Source organism: Gambusia affinis, linkage group LG12, assembly GCF_019740435.1.
Source record: "Gambusia affinis linkage group LG12, SWU_Gaff_1.0, whole genome shotgun sequence".
Classification (NCBI taxonomy): domain Eukaryota; kingdom Metazoa; phylum Chordata; class Actinopteri; order Cyprinodontiformes; family Poeciliidae; genus Gambusia; species Gambusia affinis.
In genome coordinates, this window is record NC_057879.1 from 23,843,904 (window position 1) to 23,849,903 (window position 6,000).

Here is a 6,000-nt window from a genome sequence, read left to right on the forward strand (position 1 = left end):
AACGGCCCGCTGATGGGATCAGCCGAACAAAACGGACCATCTGCCAAGTTGTTGGCGCTGTTGACAGTCAAAGCTTTGGCTTGAATGTCTAAATCGCAACGTCCTTAACAGTTGCGGCAAGCTCTGCCTTGGGGCTCCCGCAGGAACAGGGGGATTCTTTATGAGTCTGGCAGGTGCAGAAAGTGGCTGGGACCCAAACTCGTCAGCAACCGAATGATGGCGGCGGAGGCCGGGCTTGGCAGGGAGGAACTGTATCACATACAGAAGGAAGGGCCCCCCCATTCCTCTATCTGGCAATGATATAGCACACTAATGTAAGAGAGCGAGAGTGAGAGCTTATCTGCTGCTAAATAATACAGAAGAACCAGCAGGCAAGAGACTTGAACTGTGGAGCCTTTTAACTTTTTCTTTTTTCTTTGCAAAATTATACATGAGTCCTTTGCAGTGTTTTTTCTGGTATCAATGCAGACAAGGCTTCAGATCACCTGTCAGGATTGGAGGGTGTAGAAGGTGTAATGTCACATTATGATAAACCTGTGAGGGTGTATTGGTTTGACAGCACATGAAAGCTATTGTAGACAGAAAGAAAGGGAGTTAATATCCCCCAAACATCTCAGAAATGTTCTACCTAAAAGGAACAAACGAGGACATTTCTGAGTCTGAAAAGACACAAATTTGCTAGACAAACCCATAAAAGATTATGAAAATGTAGTCTGCTCAGTTCTATCTATTTTGAGATGTTTTAGGGGCTTGTCACTTAAAATACAAATAAGCTGCTGTTGGACACACCTCCAACTAAACGTTTGCACTCACATGTGAAAATGACTGCAAATGATGCGCATTTTTACAACCGTACATCTTTGAAAAATAGAAGTGGAGCCTCCTGCACAATCAATGAGAATGCAGCAAGTGGTTTCTGGATTATAAGTTAACTGCAAGACTTGTCCTTTACAGCAGCCATTGGACAGCGCATACATCGGTAAAACCTAACCTAATAAGTTTTACCATATGTAATAGGTTACATATGACATTACATATTCAGAAGGTTTTTGAAATGGCTAATTTCCTGACACCAAAATAGCATTAACTTATTACCAAAAATTGGCTGGGTGTTTGTGTGCTTATTTAAGAAGACCCAAATAGAAGTACACACATGTGCAAAGTGTAAATTTGCATAATAGGTTTTCTTTGAAGTAGCCAAACCATGCTACAGACTAACATGCTAACGGACTAGCTTGCTGACGTATGCAGCTGGACTACGAAGGCAATTTCTGAACTGGGCTCGCTTGAGGCCTGGCTGAGAGTCAAAACGAAGGGAAAAAAAAACTAAACAAAGAGCGACAGAGGAGACGCTCACCACAGAGGCTGGCTCAAACAAAGGTCATAAGACCAAATGAGGGGCTAACAATGATCCAATGAAGTGCAGTGTGCAATGTGCCTCTCTGCCCTCCCCTCCTCTTTAACACGAGTCTCTCAGTGTGGGCCTGAGAAGTAAGGAACAACAAGCACTGCCATCATCATAAACCCATCATAAAGCGGTTATGACTAAATCAACAGTTATGCTGCAGGGCCCGAATAATCAAGTGAGACGTTTTCGTACTCAAACAAAGCAAATGAGCCATGCAGAGCAATTGGCCAGAAACCTGTTAAAAGTCGAGGCTGGGAGCCAGGATTAAACATAAAGAAGTGCCATCTAGGTTTCGTAATTGGACACAGGTTGACAACCCACCGAGTAGAGACAGGAAGAAAGAGCTGATGACAAAAATATGACTGAAAAGTGCATCATCTCAGTGCAGCAACCTGAAACGCAGAGTGTGCCAAATCGACAGCGGCTGCACCAAACAGCAGCATCCACTGTGTTTATGTCAAGTTCTGAAACCTTTGAAGTTGACATCACCTAAAAGAAAGTGCAGATGGTGGATCCTACAGAAGAAATGATTAATGAGTGGAGGCACTGTGTCTCCAAGCTCTGAAGAAAAATAAATTGAATCAGCTTTTAAAGGCAGTTAGCGGGGAAGCAATACAACTATAGGCAAAAATGGTAACATAGAGGCTTTAAGACTGACCGAGCAGAAATCAATGGCTAAACAGTAAATAACATCATGTTCAGTGATGTTAGGGGCTTAAGAGATGGGAAACTGTGATGAAGATGACTTTGGAAGAGGACTAGGGCCAATGGAAAAATAGAAAAACAACAGATTTTTTTTGTCAGAATTCACGGAGTAATGCCAGAATTCTGAGGAGAAAAAGTCACAATTATGAGAAAAAAACTCAAGATATGAAATTAAAGACAATTGTGAGAGTAAAGTTAGAATTCTAAAAAAAATAAAATAAAAAAATGAAAAAAAAAAGCTAATTTTGAAGTCAAATGAAAGTGAGCATTCTATTTTTTTCCAGTGGCCCCAACCCACTTGTGTAGAAAAGTCATCTGCATAAACTCCCTGACATTTAGCAGCTTGCTTGTTGTTCAGGAACGCATCGGAGAGCAACTTGTGAGTATTTTTGTTTTGTTTGTCACTGCTGAGGCAACCGACATCAGCCGCACATAAACGACTCATATTTGCATCCCAAGTGATGTAATCTGCAACAGCAGTAGAAAACTTCAGATTTCTTTATAGTTTAGAGACAATGGAAGTCTTTGTTGTCTTTAATCAAACAGGATCGGTGTGCATAATTTGAAAAATTGTAATTATTTCCCTTACGTGACAAAATGACAAATAATTTGCATAAGTTCACTTTTTTGTTGAAATATCCTATAAGTTAAGTATCTGGTGCAGTTTAGCTTCATCTTTCACATTTAGGACCGACATCATACAAAGAGTGTAGCAAAAAGGAGGAGGTCTGACATCATAAAATCCAAAAGGTTACTGGCCAACGCTCCTGCTCAAGAAACAAAAACTATTGATATGCCGTGGGCTCGGCTGCAGACAATGGAAGGGCCTGTCCCACCTTCTCTCTCTCATGGCCTGACATGGCAGAGATGTCACAGAGAGCACCAAACAAATGGATGGAGGGATGGGAAGGGAAAGAAAGGACGGGGAGGCGGTGGAGGAGAAGAAATGCATTGTTCTCGGGGTGGAGAAAGCGGTATTGTGAGGAAGACAGATAGCTTATGTGGGAGAATGGAGTGAGGGAGGAGGGTGGAGCGCAAATAAGGACAGAAAGGTGAAACCTTGCTCCTTCTATTTATTAATAGCTGCCCTCTTTTTCTTTTTGCAGTCGGAGATAATCCATAATGCCGCTTTAAGGGGACACATCCTAAAACAGAGACACTTTCAGCGCAGCTTCGCCTTTCATCTCCTTCAGCAGGAGATCAAAGATCAATTCAGGAGCCTTTTCTGTCTGGGAACGCCACAGAGCCTCCAGTGAGTGCCTAACAAGTGGAAAAAACCACAGGCGCTGAGCAGGCAGGTTTGAAGCGGCCTCCCCCTGCAGGTGCAGGCCTGGCCGGGTGACTTGATGTGAACTAACAGCACAGCTGTTTGAACACGGGCAGAAACCTCGGTGGGAAAGGAGGCTGGTGCGCAGCAACGTCCCGCAGGAGACCCAGCTGCCCCCCTCTGTAAACATCAGTGACACAAACATGTCGGGCACACACACACTTTCACTCAGTGTCTTGCAAAAATAATCCTTTTTCAAAGAATTTTAACCCAAAGTTTACCACTGATTTGAAGTGGAAGAAAAAAATAATAATCTGAAAAGTGAGTATTGTAAAAAAAATATATATATATATCAGTGTTAAACAGTAAAATTGTGACAGGAAAAATCCATGACTAAAAGAATAATTTCAAAATATTAATTTGATGTGAAAGTAATCAGTGTTATGTAGAACTTTTACTTTAGTACATTGATAGTGTAAGTTGCTTTTATTCCAGAAAAACCCCCCCAGTTATTTTCCTTAAGTTAAAACATTTTCAAGAATAATCGCAATGACATCTGACCATGAAAGACAAACATGTTTTACCCGGAATTTTTACAGTTTTCTGGCAACCACAGCTGTCACCGTTTAACCGCAGAATTTCTTTTTTTTTTTTAAGTGTGGCAAGAAACATTTCTTTAATTCTATCATTTTGTCACATCAAGAATGAAATGTTTGCCTAATCTTCTTTGCTTGATATCCAGATCCAGTCAGGATGGATGCAGACTATCTGTGAACATCAATTTCCAACTCTTGCGACTATTGGATTTAGTTGTAAACTTTGACTGGGCCAGTCGAAAGTCATTTGAAGCCTCCAACACGATTTCCTATGTATTTAGTCCAATCAACCCTGACAAGCTTACCTGTTCCCAGGAGAAATCACATCCCATGGTTGCGGAAAAGATGTTAGTCTGTTTAAGGAACTATTGGAGAAAAACATCTGCAGAGATCACAGTACCTCTTAAAATTAGGCCTTTCCGAGGCATTATTAAAAACTGGAAGGAAAGTGCAAATGTCTTTGTACACTTGAGGTAAGCCAAAACAAACTTACACATTACTATTCAGCAGAATATAGGAGCCTGTACTAAGTCAATAATTCCTTAATATTGATTAAACTGAAACTGCAAACTGAAAAAGAAAAACTTTAAAAAGGGTCTGAATACTTTTGCGAGGATCTAAAAACTGTCTTATGCAGCCATTTGAGGAGGCTTCTTTTCCCCCAAACAAGCTCAAACATGAGTTTCGACTGTGCCCCACCTTCAGCTATTTACTACAGTATCATTCTGCAAACGCAATAAGCAACTGACTTCATTACATATTTGCTTTCTCAATATTTCATGCTCTGTTGCTTGTTTGATTTCTATTATGGCTTCTTCCATTTCTCGCTTTGTGTTCAAGCCAACCTCAAATGCAACACTACAGCTGACAGCCATTTGAAATTCTGATTTCAGGAACAACCAGCAGGGCCCTTAGTTTCTGGTAAGGATGAAGGAGAAAGAAGGAGATGTGCTAATGATATTCATGAAGTGTCAGAAGTAACATGCAGGACAGGAAATGAATAAATTACAAACAAGGAGGGGGAAGGCATTAAGAAACTAAGCCTAGCTTTACACAAAGAGATAAAAAGAGGGAAGAAAATAGGCAACAGACAGAACTAGACTTGGAAATTCAAAGCTACAATGACTTCTTTCTCAAAGTTCTTGTTCAGCAGACGCAGAACAGCCCACATACAGAAATAATAGGCAAACCAACAGCCACACACTGGGAATACTTGCATACAGATAAACCATAACAAACAGCACCCTCACATGCTTTTGAGGACAGGAAATCCAAACCACTCTGCATGTGAAAACAGCGACATTATGCCACATGCCAAGCGAGTCACTGCAGCATTTCACATGTAAATGCGCACAATATTAGCTGGAAAGATGCAAACTGGCTCCACGCCGACAAACAGACACAAGAATTACAAAGACGGCGTTTTCTGTTTATTCCCCTGCATCTCGTTGCATTCCGTGTCGTCTCCTGCTGATGCAAGAGAGGAGCGATAACCGGCTGCACGTCCACCCACTTAAGAACAAAGTGCTGAGCCGTGCATGTGGGGCTACATGTGGGCAGAGTGGCACATTATCTAAAACACTCATGAGGAGATGTGAAGCAGGTTGGCCATGCTCGCTATGTCGTATTTCATTACTCGATCATTTATGGTAAGTGCTAAGGGACTAAATTAATAACCAAGAAAATTAGCTTGAAGAAGTATTTTTTATGGTTTTTATGGCACTAGTAGCCTTTTTTTAAACAGTCACTACACAAGAGAAAAGGCAAAGAAAGAAGGGAATTGAACCAGGGACAAATGTGTGGAGGACAAAAAAACTTGTGTTGAGGACTGTAGCTTGGCCGGTCACCATAACAAATTTTACTGAACAATAAATTGTCCCAGAAGTTATTGCGATAAATGATGTTGTTTTGAGACCATTTGAAGTAATACAACGGTAATTTCATAATAACGCAAGAATGCATTCTCAAAGATCAATAAACTTTAACTTTACATTTCCATCTTTATATTCTGGATCTGATTGTTC